Raw genomic sequence first — 14674 nt, 5'->3', positions numbered from 1 at the left:
TTTTGGAAATCCCTCAGGGATAAATGGACAAGCTCCCTCGCACTCCGCTCCAACCGCTAGCCTAGCAGGCCCTTCCCAGGGCTCAAGGAGTAAACGATCCTCCAAAGGCAGCACCCGGACGGAGGAGAAACGCCAAAAGAGGGGGTACGCTCCACAGTACACCCAGTACACGGAGCTGACAGACTCCCAAGAGCGTGTGTACTTTGCTACTAGGCAAAATACGCACTACCGGAGACCACCTCCTTTGTACAAAGACAGCTCCCGGAGGGATCCCAACAAAAGATGCGAGTACCACAACGACATTGGGCACAACACCAATGAATGCAAAAATCTCAAGGATGAGATTGAAAACCTAATCCGATTGGGGCACCTCTATGAGTGGATCAAGAATCGGCTGCCTCACCTTAATCCGAGTCAGGCGACAGGGGTTGTACCGCAGGGAGCACCAGGGGGTGCAGCAGGAATGTTGGCTCCAGTTGCTCCCGCCGGAGATGCCCAACACATCCCCGGTCTGCCACCCAAACCCAATGGGAGAGTGGCCATGATCTCAGGAGGACCCCATATTGGAGGAACCACCCGCAAAGAATTGAAGCGGTACGCGGGGGTCGTAAAAGACAATGAGGTTTGGGAGGTTACTCAACTCCCAGCTCAAAGGCCCCAGCTGATGGATCAACCCATCACGTTCACGGAAGAAGACGCGAAGACGGTGCGCTTCCCTCACCACGATCCGTTGGTCATCGAGACCCCCATCGCCAATAAAGTGGTGGCCAGAGTCTTGATTGACAATGGAAGTTCCGTGAATCTACTCTTCAAGGAGGCCTTCACTGCAATAGGCCTGACGGACCGAGACCTCTCACCCAGCGGTTCCCAACTCACAAGATTTAACGGAACGACGCTTATCCCAATGGGAAAAGTGAGACTTCCCAACACCTTGTGCCCGGACACCCCCCAAAGCACGTTCAAATACTGCACTTTCGTGGTGGTGGACTGCTCGACTGCTTACAACGCGATCCTCGGCCGACCGGCCCTGGTAGATTTTGGCGCAGTCACATCCATTTGGCACCTGTGCTTAAAGTTCCCTACCCAGGAAGTTGTAATAGGGACGGTGAGAGGAAATCAGGGGGAGGCAAGGCAATGTTACAACGTTGCAACCCACCTGCCCGTACTGATGGTCCGGGAAACCATTGAGCCAGAAATGGATGAAGAAGATGAGTTGGATCCCCGAGTGGGGTCCGAAAAAATTGTAGAACCAATGGAGGATGTCGAGGAGATATCAGTGTGCGACCTCGACTCCACCAAAGTACTTCGATTGGGAAAGAGCCTAGATCCGGAGGAAAAAGAAAAAATAATAAAAACACTGAAGGGCGCCATCGACATTTTTGCATGGCGCCAAGAGGACATGACCGGCATAAGTCCCCATGTCATCACCCACGTCCTCAACGTCAACCCGAACATGCCGCCAGTCCAACAAAAGCGACGCCCCCTCGATTCAGTAAAGGCCGAGGCCCTAGAGAAAGAGGTGGACAAGCTTTTGACAAACAACATGATCCGCGACGTGTACTACCCGGAATGGCTAGCCAATCCGGTCCTGGTGTCCAAGCAGAACGGGACTTGGTGAGTTTGTATAGATTTCACCGATCTAAACAAAGCTTGTCCGAAGGACTGCTTCCCGCTGCCCAGGATCGACCAAATGGTAGATGCCACTTCCGGATTCGAACTACTGTCCTTCATGGACGCCTATGCCGGATACAACCAAATAAAGATGCACACGGCGGACCAAGAGTGCACTAGCTTCAGGACCGATAAAGGGGTATAATGCTACCTGGTCATGCCTTTCGGACTGAAGAACACCGGAGCGACCTACCAAAGAATGGTCAATCGGATGTTCAAAGGCCTCTTAGGGCGAAACATGGAAGTGTACGTGGACGATATGCTCGTCAAGTCAAAAGCATGCAATAGCCATGCAGACGACTTAGAAGAGTGTTTTGAGGTAGTCCAGAGATACGACATGAAGCTCAACCCAAAGAAATGCACCTTTGGGGTCAAATCAGGAAAGTTCCTGGGCTTCATCGTCAGCCAGAGGGGGATTGAGGCAAACCCAGAAAAAATCCAAGCTCTCCTGAGCATGCCGTCCCCCAAGAAACATAAAGACGTGCAGAGCCTAACCGGAAAGGTTGCTGCCCTGAGCCGTTTTATCTCCCGGTCTACAGACAAGTGCATCCCCTTCTTCAACATATTGAAGAAGTGCCAAAAGTTCGAATGGTCGGACGAGTGCGAGGAGGCATTCAAAAAGTTGAAAGAACACATGGCCAAGCCTCCGATCCTATCAAAACCCGTTCTTGGAGAGGGCCTATTCCTATATTTGGCTGTCTCTGAGCACGCGGTCAGCGCTGCCCTAGTCCGGGAAGAAGAGAAAACTCAGCATCCCGTGTACTATGTCAGTGTTGGAAATTATTTTACCAGGATCTTAGATCTACTCACAAGTATGTTTATTAACATCCTAAATATGAACTTTCTAAAACGATAAATTAAACACATATAAAGTTAAGAAAACCTTACATTGATGCAGCGGAATTAATGTCTCCTTCCACTCAGATCTCTAACCCTTGAATCCTTTATGTAGCAGAGTATAATCAAGATCTGAGCCCGAATGTCCTTCTTCTTCAAGTTTGATCCTTCACAGTCTTCCAATCTATGATTGAGTTACTGCTTGCTGTGTGTGGGCACTTACTCTTTCACTAGGGTCACGAAAAAGATGAAGGAGAAAAGAGAGAGAGAGAGGTTTCAGCCTAAGTATAGAAAGTGGGGAAGGCTCAGTTTTCTGAAGAGAGAAATTTCTGTCAGAAAGATGATCTGAAAAACTTGTGTTTTGACTGAGCCATCACTTTCTATTTATAGGCAACTACTAGGTCTAGGTTTAGAATTATTTGGCATTAAAATAATAAAATATTAATTTGAAAAACTTCATCTAAGTGGCCGGCCATATGGTGTTTAATGGGCCTCACTTGATTTTGCAGTTTTATCAAATTTTATCTCTATTTTCTCAAAAACGCCAATTTTCCAATTCTAACCTTTTAAATGCCAAAACTAATTATTTAATAACTAAAATAGATTATTAAATAATATTGTCATTTAATTTAATTATTAATTAGACATATAAAGTCCATTAATAAATAAATAAACCTAGAAAACTCTTTTCTTTACAATTTCACCCCTGCTTAGTGAAAATTCATAAAATTAGACATAGTCTAACTTTAGAATTATAATTGATCAATCACGAATCAATTAATGAGTCTTACAAGCAGAATGTTCTGAACTAGAATGGGGACCATGGATCTATATGCTGAGCTTCCAATAAGTGAACCAAATTTACCAAGTAAATTCCTACTTATTAATTCTTCGTTGAATCCACTCTTAGAACTTAGAATTGCACTCTCAGACTTATATAGAGCATATTGTATGTTTCACGATATCAATATACTATCTCATTTAACCATTGTTATAATCTTATTGTGATTTAAAGATCCTCTATATAGATGATTTACACCGAGATGGGATTTCTTTACCGTTCTCACCCCTCAATGTATTTTGCCCCTTAAAACACTTAGCTACCTGTAAATGGTGTTTAGTGATCTAATAATTAGTCAATTAAACAAGAGCTCATCCATTTACTTCTATTTGCTAAGCTCGAAGGGAATCATCACTTGACTTCTATACACCAGTAGAAGCTATAGATTCCATATTTATGTTCAGCACTCCCACTCAATCATACTATCATGTTCCCAAAATATACGTATCACCCTGACCTAAAAGTAGGCTTAACTAATAAATCAAAGAACATGAATAGCACTCCTGAGTTGAGCCTAAGCATATCAGGATTTAGATTCTTTTAATCTTAAGATCAACTACTGATATTGACTTGGAAAGATATGTATAACGGTAAGTTTGTAATATCTTAACTTAGTTGCAATATCGGTCCAGTCCAATGTATACTCCATACATTCGAAACTAGTATACTTTACTAATGTCCTGGAAAGAACATAACACTTACTCCAAGTGTAAGTACACATCATCGCTGATTATCACATTAGTGTAAATCCAATAACACTGATGAAACAGGGACCAACACTTTTGATTCATATGATCACAATCACATTCCATTGTGTTGACGATACTGTAATTGTGAATAAACATATGATCTGGATTTAACTGATTTTGTGTGTATGAATGTAATAGACATATTAAACATATTAAACCATTAGCATGTCAAATTCATGCAAACATCAATCATTTCTAATTTCTTATATTGATAACTAATCAGATTGTAAAGAGTTTTATTTAGGGCATAAAACCCAACAGTCAGCAAGCGCATGATAGGAGCGGAGACACGGTACCCCATCATCGAAAAACTGGTTTTCTGCCTCCTAATGGCCTCAAGAAAATTAAGGCCATATTTCCAAGCACACCCGATCAAGATACTGACCAACCACCCACTCCGGCAAGTCCTCCAAAAGCCAGAAGCATCCGGAAGGCTCCTCAAATGGGCAATGGAATTAAGTCAGTTCGACTTACGCTAGGTTCCCCGCATCTCCATAAAAGGCCAAGCCTTGGCAGACTTCATCACCGAATGCAATGAAGCCGATGCAACTGCGAATGCGCCGATACCATCGATCCCCACATGGAGAGTGTTTGTGGACGGAGCCTCCAATGAAAATGGATCCGGAGCGGGGGTTGCGATGATATCCCCGACCGGACTTCGACTCCAGGCAGCCCTACAGTTCGACTTCTTAGCTTCAAACAACGAGGCCGAATATTAAGCCTTGGTAGCAGGGCTGAGACTAGCAAAGACCATAGGGGCCAAAAGAGTAGAAGTCTACAGCGACTCCCAGCTGGTTGTAAATCAGATATCGAGAGAGTACCAAACACGCGGCAAGCGAATGGCCGCATATGTAACAATAGTCCGGGAGCTGCTCCACGAGTTCACGGACTACAAAGTAGAAAGAATCCCCCGGGAAAAGAACACTCACGCGGACTGTCTGGCTAAGTTAGCTTCAGATAATGAAATCGAAGGGCTCGGGGTAGTACCAGTGGAACGTTTGGCAGAGCCAAGCATCAAAGTAAAAGAGGCCATAATAACGGTTGGGCAAGAACCTAGCTGGATGGTCCCCATCATAGAATACATAACGAAAGGTGAGTTGCCCCAAGAAAGGGCACTGTCTCGAAAGATTCAGTATCAGGCTCATCGTTATGTAATGATGGATCAAATTCTCTATCGAAGAGGACTCAGCATGCCTTATTTAAGGTGTGTATCGGACCCTGAAGCTAGACAAATTATGCTAGAGGTCCACGAAGGGTTCTGTGGAGATCATACAGGAGGACCCAGTCTCTCAAAGAAAATATTGAGACAGGGATACTTTTGGCCAACAATGAAAAAAGATTGCATAGACTACGTCCAAAAATGTGATTCGTGCCAAAGGTTCGCGAACATACTGAGAGCTCCTCCCAATGAGATTACCCTGATGACTAGTCCCTGACCCTTCGCGGTTTGGGGAATAGATCTTATTGGGTCCCTGCCAACAGGAAAGGGAGGAGTAAAGTATGCAATAGTAGCAGTAGACTACTTCACCAAATGGACGGAGGCTGAGCCTATGAAGACTATAACTGCTAAAAAAGCATTAGACTTTGTTATCAAAAACATAGTGTGTCGATATGGTTACCTCACAAAATAGTCTCTGACAATGGAAAGCAATTTGATTGCAAAGAATTTATTGACTTCTGCAACCAACACGGAGTAGTAAAAAGCTTCTCTGCGGTGGCAAGGCCGCAAACAAATGGACAAGCAGAAGCAGTCAATAAAATCCTAAAGGTTACCCTGAAGAAAAAGCTACTGGCCTGCAAAAACAACTGGCCCGAAGAGTTGCCAAGAGTGTTGTGGGCCTACCGGACGACCCCCAGAACCACGACCGGCCACTCGCCTTTCTCAATGGCGTACGGTTGTGAAGCGATGGTCCCGGTAGAAACGTTATTCCCGTCCCACAGGAGAACGACTTACAATCCAGTTACAAATCAAGCTTTACTTCAAGAAGCTCTGGATCAAGTTGAAGAGCTCCGGGACGAGTCACAAATACAGATGGCAGCTTATCAAAAGAAGGTGACCAAATATTTTAACTCTAAAGTTAAAAACAGAAAATTTGCTATGGGGATATGGTCCTAAGAAGAGTCTTCCCAGCTACCCAAGAACCCGGAGTGGGGGTACTTGCGCCAAATTGGGAAGGACCATATGAAATCGAGGAAGAAATCGGTTCAGACACTTATTAGCTAAAAAGGATGGACGGAACCATTGTGCCAAGGGCCTGGAACGCCGATCACCTCAGAAAATATTACCAATAGCCCAAAAAGTGTAACTTAGGCTTTGTTTAAAGGGTTTGTACCGTCTAAAAGTGTATGCAGCCTATGTATTTTAATAAACCTGAGTGTCTTAAAAACAAAGTTTCTATGCCACTCAGGGGGGTACTAAGGCACACCACACGGACAGACAAAAAACAGGCCAAGTAAAACATCCTGACCCTAAGGGCAGGTTCAAAAAAAAAAGTATGTGCAAAAAAGAAAAAAGCATATATATAAATATCCTGACCCAAAGGGCAGGTCCAAAAGAAAGATATGTGCATCAAATAAGATCATATATATATATATATATAAAAAAATATCATAGCCCTAAGGGCAGGTCAAAAAATAATTATAAATATATACAAAGGGCCCCGGGACAGGCCTTAACCATTGTTTCCCCTAAGAATATAAAACAGCTGTAAATAAAGATTGTGTTAAATATAAGAGAATTGGCTTTAAATAAAAAAAAGAGATATGAAAAATCTGGGTTGAATTCATAACGACCTAGTCAATTCGAGGAGGAAGGCGAGGACCAATGCGCGCCTCCAGCATGGCGTCAAGCTTCTTCTTCTTCTCCCAGAATTTTGCAATCATCTCCGGGGGTTTGGGGTAGAAGTCAAGCTTGATATTCTGGCCATTTGTTGACAAGCCATGTAAACGCCATTGTCGAAGCGCTTAATGCATCGGCTTCAAGAGACAGGAGAAAGGAGCTCATCTCGCTTAGCCTTCTTCAAGGCTTGGTCTTTAAAGTCCTTGAGCTCCTTCAGCTCCACGACCAAGTTTGCCCTAGACTCCAAGTCCGCCTGGTGCACTTCCTCTAAGGACTTCACCTTGGCGGCCATTTCATCTAAGGCTTCCCTAGCCTCCCGGAGCTTGCGTTTGGCCTTGGCAATAGCCTCGCCCTCCGCCCTCAGCTCCTCCCGGTGCTTGGCCTCCAGCTTGTCCCTCCGAAGGGTCTCCTCCCGGATCATCGCCTTCGCATGGGCTTCCCTCCGCCTGACCTCTTCCTCGAACTTGGCCTTGGTAAGGGCCTCCCGCCGCTCAGCATCCTCTTGGAACGTCCGCCTTTCAGCAGACAGATCCTGCAGGGTCTTTATGACTTCGTCTATGCCCCCAAATTCGGACAAGACGAAGCCATGGTTGATTAGGTTCTTGGAAAGGCGACCGACCTCTGCAGCAAGCTGGAAAAGGATGCAAGAGTGAGGAAAGTCCTTAAGAAAAATAATGAGGAAAAAAGTAAACTACGAAATACATACCACAGTCAAGGAGTGGCTGAGATCCTGAACTTGAAAGACGGAGTTCAAGGATGCACAAGCAGCGAACCGCTTAGGCGCGCACCGGGTTAGCTGAGACACAAACTCGCCGGTCATCTCCGCAGCAAAAGGAGCCAAGGTGGGCCCGAGTAAACGATTGAACCAGTCCGACAGGGGGTCCAAGTTTAGATCCCACTTGTTCTGGTAGTTCTGATCATTAAGGGTATTTTGCATTTCATCTCGCAAAACCCTCCTCAAGGCCTCCACATCGGCATGCCCCCGGGAGTACTCGTCCATGGCGTAGTTATGCTTGGCTATCCGGAGCTCCTGCCTCGCCTCATCTCCGGGAACCGGAGTCAACACTATGTTGGGAGGCACTGTATATTCCTCAGCCTCGGAAGGGATCCCAGGATCAGGGCCAGGAGCCGGAGTGTCCACTCTCCGCTGCCGTTTAGGCACCTCCTCGGCTACCATCTTGCCCTTACGCTTGCAAATCTGAGCAACCTCTTGCTCTTCTTCACCTTCTTCAACTTCCTCAGGAAGAGCCCATTGCTCTTCTTGACCTTCTTTAGCTTCCTCAGGAAGCGCCTCCTCCTCATCCACTAAGTCAATAGTGTCTGGAGGGGGACTGGAAGAAGCTTTCATGCAAGTGGCCACTTGGGAAGAAGTTAGAGGAAAGGGAGCGTCGGGAGTGTGAGCTCCGGCAAGCTCGGCCAAGATTGCATCCATGGAGTTAGCTGCTACAACAAAAGAAAAGAGGCAAGTGTCAGAATCTGTGAAAGCAATAAAACACTTAAAAAAGCAATCAAGCTAGTCCTACCCTGGCTCTCTAATTCAGCCCTAGCAAAATTCTGAATCTTAATGCTGGCTGCATCATCCCCGGGATAGCTGTCCGAGGGCCGGAACCAGCTAGAAGAAAGATAGGCCGAAGGGTCTAAGGGAACGGGCTCCGGAGGTCCAGAACCCATCCGGGACCGACCTAGGAAATCTCCTAAGTTGGAAAAATAATAGTCCTTGGCATGAACTCCCCACCGGGTTGAGGGCATCCTAAACCTAAGGAGACGTTCATCGAACCCTACAGGCCTAAGGCTAGCATATTCGCTAACAGAAGGGACGTAATGTATTGCTAAGGTAACTTACCGGAGCCGAAAGTACTGGCGTCAGGAGCCCCTGTATTCAGCACCTGGACCGTAGGCCTTGGCCTGGGAGCCCTCTTCTCAACCGGGCTTCCAATGCGAAGGGACCTCCCGACACCCGTTTGGCTTTTCCTCTCGACCGGGCTCCCAACGCGAAGGGGCCTCCCGGAAGCCGCCTGGGCCTTGGTATAAGCCTTCTCCTGGGCCTTCCGGTAGACATACTCCTGGTACTTCTTCTCTGCGATGGCAATAATCTCATCTCGGAAGGTTTTCTCTGCGGTCGGGACCCTCACGTTCGGGCAGAGGACCTTGGAAAGGTTAGAGTCCTCCACTGACTGGTGCGGCAGGATTAGCTTGGCCTTCCGGCAGTTCTCCGTCGTAACCAAGCCCCCGACATCGAGGTCAGCCCTATCATAAGTCGCGAAGACCTAGGCCCGCTGAAGGAAGATCTGAGTAGGCGCGTTCCTTTCGTACGGAGGGATCCTGACCCACTCCGTAAGGAGCTCCGGGTGCTCCACAGCTCGGAACCCGGAGGAGAAGAAAAAGCGATGGCGATATTCCTTGACATGGGTTTGCCGATTGTAAGGGACCACGCCATCATTCGAAGGGTGGGCCCGGAAGCCATAAAAACCGTCTTTTAGTTTGTCCCCCTTTTTGGGGACAGAAACAAGTTCGTAGAAATACAAAATCTCCGCCGGACTGGGAGAGCCCCATCCCCGGGCAGAGTAAAAAATAAATAAGCCTGAAAGTAGGCGGTAGGCTTGGGGAATTAGTTGGTATGGCGCAAGGCCGAAAAATACAAGAAAGTTAATAAAATAATCTTGAAGGGGAAGCATGGCCCCGGACATCAGATGCGTCTGGCTCCAAGCCCCGAAGCCTCCGTAATTATGGTTAGGCGTCTCCACATCTCGGGGCGGCCGGTGGTACGTCCCGGACGTTGCGGGCTTAATTCCAGCCACCTCCACAATGTTCTCCAACTGGTGAGGGCAAGTGAGAGTGGAGTGAAGCTCGGCCGCTTCCCATCCCGTAGCACGCGGTTTGTACCCCTCCTGGGCAACGTGACCCATCATGACCTCTTCCAGGGTGGCCAGACGCTTACCCCCCCATCTTGGAAGACTTTGAACCGGATGCAGACATTTTTGATTCTAAAAAAGGGTTAAAATTCCATCAATTAGGCCCCCTACCAAACCCTAAATCAAAAAAGGGAATGGGGGTCCCCTAACCACTGGAAAGAGGCCCCCTCCGGACATTTGTCAACAAGAAAACCTAAGAAAGATTCCCTGGACAAAATTCGGGTGCAAAAGTCTCACAGATAGTGACAGTGCGCATAAAAGAAAAAGAAAGAGGAAGGGCAGAAAATCGAGAAAAACAAAGTCTTCTCTATGCCCTTGAAGGCCATCACACACAGAAAATGAGTGAGCCCTCATAAAAAAATAACGATAATGTGTAAAAAGAGTGACCCTAACATCAGAGAAGGGAAATCTAGACGTATTACGTAAAAACTCAGGATGAAACATTCCCAGAAACTTCAAACGCTAAACCCAGAAAAACAAGTAAATAGTAAAGCATGCCATGAACACAACAGTAAAGTAAGGGATGCGAAAAACTTACATGAAGTGTTGGAACTGGGGGTTTGCTGTTGATCACACAAAGAAATGTAAACTGACAGTGATGAGCAAAGGTTAGCAAAGAAATCTATAAAGTGTTTGAAGGTTTTCTGGTTTGAGGATTTCTTTCTCTTTGGAAAACTCGAAGAAAGTTGGCGAAAAAAGGAAAGTAACCAAATGAAGGAAAGGTGGTGGCTTTTATAGGCCAAAGTGCATGAGGAACAGGCGCAATCACCTACCAATCGAACGGCTGGAAAGGCGCACGATTTGAATTCCCAAGAATCAACGGGTGGATGGATTCGTAATTAAGGCGGTGGAAACATTTGAGTATCCGTCTGACACCATTAATGCCTCGTATCAATCAAGGGGCATGAAACGAATCAACGCCTACAAAAAGTGAATCGTTGCATTAATGGCGATCATTAAATGCACCTTCACGCGCCCAAAGCACGTGCCAGGAAACCGAGGAGTCAACCGGAGGCACATGAACAAGCCTTGATTTTATTTTTCAAATAAACAAGGCTTGGGGGGTAAATGTTGCCCCTGATTTTGCCCAATATACGTGGACCAACCGGACAGGGACACGTGGATCAAAACATCCTAATACTTGAATTATTTGCTAAGTCTTTATGGAAGAAGGCAGCATCCGGGACGTGCCTCCCGGAGAAGGCATACGGAGCCCCCTATGCTCCCGGAAGCCTAAGTAACATCAAAGCATCTCCGCGAGGCGTCAGGCTTCCCCTGAGCAGTCATTTTGCATTTAATGCTGCATGGGAGGAAACGTGTTGGGATTGTTACACGCAATAAAGTCTGACGGCACAACCCCCAATCTGCACCTGCGAAGTAATGATCATTTTAGTCTATTGACGGCTACATTGTGAAGAGTCACGTCAGTCAAAAGACAATAAGGACATTCCACATGAAAGCCCTACAGCACCTAGGGATTTGACCATGCATTACCCATGGTATATTCATTGGGAATACCCAACCTTATGGATATTAACAGAGACACATGTACAATAATCCTAGGAATCATCCCACCAAAAACACTATAAATACCCCCTCAAAGCTCATTAAATGAGGTCGAGAATTCGGGATTGCATAAGAGCAAAAAGAGTAAATACTCACCAAGAACATTCTCTGTATTTAATACACTCATAAATACACCGACTCGTGGACTAAGGCTCATTAACGCCCCAACCACGTAAAAATCCTTCTCTTAATTTCTTACAGTTCTCTAATCTTATATTATTTTATTGGTTGCCGAAAACCTCGGTCAACACTTACAAACCTAAAATTTTGGTTACTTATGCCACTATTTACCCTAATTTTTAAAATTTTACAGAACTAGAGCAAGCCAAGTCCACTCTCAGTCATATTGTGCTCCCCATCCAGACCATCAACATGATATTCAAACGACCTTGAAGGGAGTGTGAGCCACAACCCTGACCAAAGGAGTGTGAGCTCGTGTGTCCACTTGTTGGATATTTATTTTACCAGGATCTTAGATCTACTCACAAGTATGTTGTTTAACACCCTAAATATGAACTTTCTAAAACGATAATTAAACAGATATAAAGTTAAGAAAACCTTACATTGGTGGCAGCGGAATAATGTCTCCTTCCACTCAGATCTCTAACCCTTGTATCCTTTCTGTCGCAGAGTATTATCAAGATTTGAGCCCGAATGTCCTTCTCTTTGTGTGTGATCCTTCACAGTCTTCCAATCTATGATCGAGGTACCACTTGCTGTGTGTGGGCACTACTCTATCACTAAGGGTTCGAAATTTTGAAGAGGAAAATAGAGAGAGATAGGGTCGGCTATAGAGAGACAAGTGGAAGGCTCAGTTTTTCTGAAAAAGGCAAACTTTGATTTTCTGACAAAAAAGCTTGAAAAACTTATTTTTGACTGAGCCATCACTTTATAGGCAACTACTAGGTTTAGGTTAGTATTTATTTGGCATTAAAATAATGAAAATATTAATTGGAAAACACTAACCAAGTGGCCGGCCATAAGTGTTAATGGGCCTTACTTGGATTTTGTAGTTTTCACAATTTTTATTTCTATTTTCTCAAAAACGTCAATTTTCCAATTCTAACCATTTAAATGCTAAAACTAATTATTTAATAGCTAAAATAGATTATTAAATAATATTGTCATTTAATATAATTATTAATTAGACATATAGAGTCTCTTAATTAATAAATAAACCTAGAATCTCTTTTCTTTACAATTTCGCCCCTGCTTAGTGAAAATTCACAAATTAGACATAGTCTAACTTTAAAATTATAATTGATTAATTACAAATCAATTATTAAGTCTTACAAGCAGTATAGTCTCAACTAGAATGGGGACCATGGATATATATGCTGAGCTTCCAATAAGTGAACCAAATTTACTAAGTAAATGCCTACTTATTAATTCCTCGTTGAATCCACTCTTAGAACTTAGAATTGCACTCTCAGACTTATATAGAGCATTTTATATGTTTCACGATACAGACATGCTATCTCATTTAACCATTGTTATCATCTTAATGTGATCAAAGATCCTCTAGATAGATGATTTACATCGAGATGGGATAATTTACCGTTTTCACCCCTCAATGTATTTGGCCCCTTAAAACACTTAGCTACCTGTAAATGATGTTTTAGTGATCTATGAATTAGTCACTGAAACAAGAGCTCATCCATTTACTTCTATTTAGCTACGCTCGAAGGGAATCATCACTTGACTTCTATACACCAGTAGAAGCTATAGATTCCATATTTATGTTCAGCACTCCCACTCAATCATACTATCATGTTCCCAAAATAGACGTATCACCCTGACCCAAAAGTAGGCTTAACTAATAAATCAAAGAACATGAATAGCACTCCTGAGTTGAGCCTAAGCATATCAAGATTTAGATTTTTTTAATCTAAGATCAACTACTGATATTGACTTGGAAAGATACAACGGTAAGTTTATAATATCTTAACTAAGTTCAATATCGGTCCAGTCCAATGTATACTCCATACATTCGAAACTAGTATACTTTACCAATGTTCTGGAAAGAACATAACACTTACTCCAAGTGTAAGTACACATCATCGCTGATTATCACATCAGTGTAAATCCAAAACACTGATTAAACAGGGACTTAGTCTTTTGAATCATATAATCACAATCACATTCCACTGTGTTGACAATATCGTTATTGCGAATAAATATATGTTCTGGACTTAACAGAATTTTGTGCATAAATATAATAAACATATTAAACCATAAGCATGTAAAATTCATGCAAACATAAATCACTTCAAATTTCTTATATTGATAACTAATCAGATTGTAATGGGTTTTATTTAGGGCACAAAACCCAACACCACTTGCCTCCAGTCAGTTCCTGCCACGTGTCCCTATGGTCTCATCCCATCAACTCCATCAACAAACCAGCACACGCCACCTCTCCATCCCTACAGAAAGAGAAGAGAGCTGTTATTTGTGTAACCTCCTAGCCGAATTACACACATTAAAAACTAAAAATCCTTATTTTTTCCCATATTATTACTACATATAAAAATTAATTTCTTTTCCTCAATTTTTTCATACCTAAATAACTATTTCCAATTTATTTTTCCATATCATTTTCACTGCTCTTACATTCAAATGAACATTTTATTTTTCAATAGTCTTACACTTACATTCAATTTTGTTTATAATACATTATTAAAAATATTGAATGGTCTCTCTGGGACTTTGAGTTTTTATGGTCTTTGGGACCCTGTGATAATGTTTGATATGCTTATTGTGTTGCTTTTGATGGTGAGTGGTACTACAGACGACGCAGTAGAGGAAATTGTGAATATGGCAAGCCAGCTGGCGGTTGAAACTAAGGATGAATGGGAGGTGAATGAAGAGGAGGCGAAGGTGTTTGTGGAGAAGACGGTTGTTGGCAAGGTGATTTCAAAAAAACCAATGAATGGCAAGTTTTTCCACTCTATTTTCTCAAGGACATGGAAAAACATTGGGGAATGGAGGGTTAAAATTATAGAGGAAGTAGATATGTCTATCTATGTCTGAATTTCATTTGATACGAAAGAGGATGCATGTTTAATACTGGAGAAACATCCATGGTTGTTTAATGGGGGAATTTTGTTGTTGGAAGAATGGCCATTGTCTGATCGATGGCAAGATGCGGGGCTGAACAGGGTAATTTGTTAGGTGAAAATGAAAGGCTTTGTTCTCAAATCTTTTACTTTGAATAATGTTAGACGATTGGCACAACTCGCGGGTGATGTTCTGGAGA

Source organism: Cannabis sativa, chromosome 3 (genome assembly GCF_029168945.1).
Source record: "Cannabis sativa cultivar Pink pepper isolate KNU-18-1 chromosome 3, ASM2916894v1, whole genome shotgun sequence".
NCBI lineage: Eukaryota > Viridiplantae > Streptophyta > Magnoliopsida > Rosales > Cannabaceae > Cannabis > Cannabis sativa.
Note: the sequence above shows the minus strand (reverse complement) of the source record.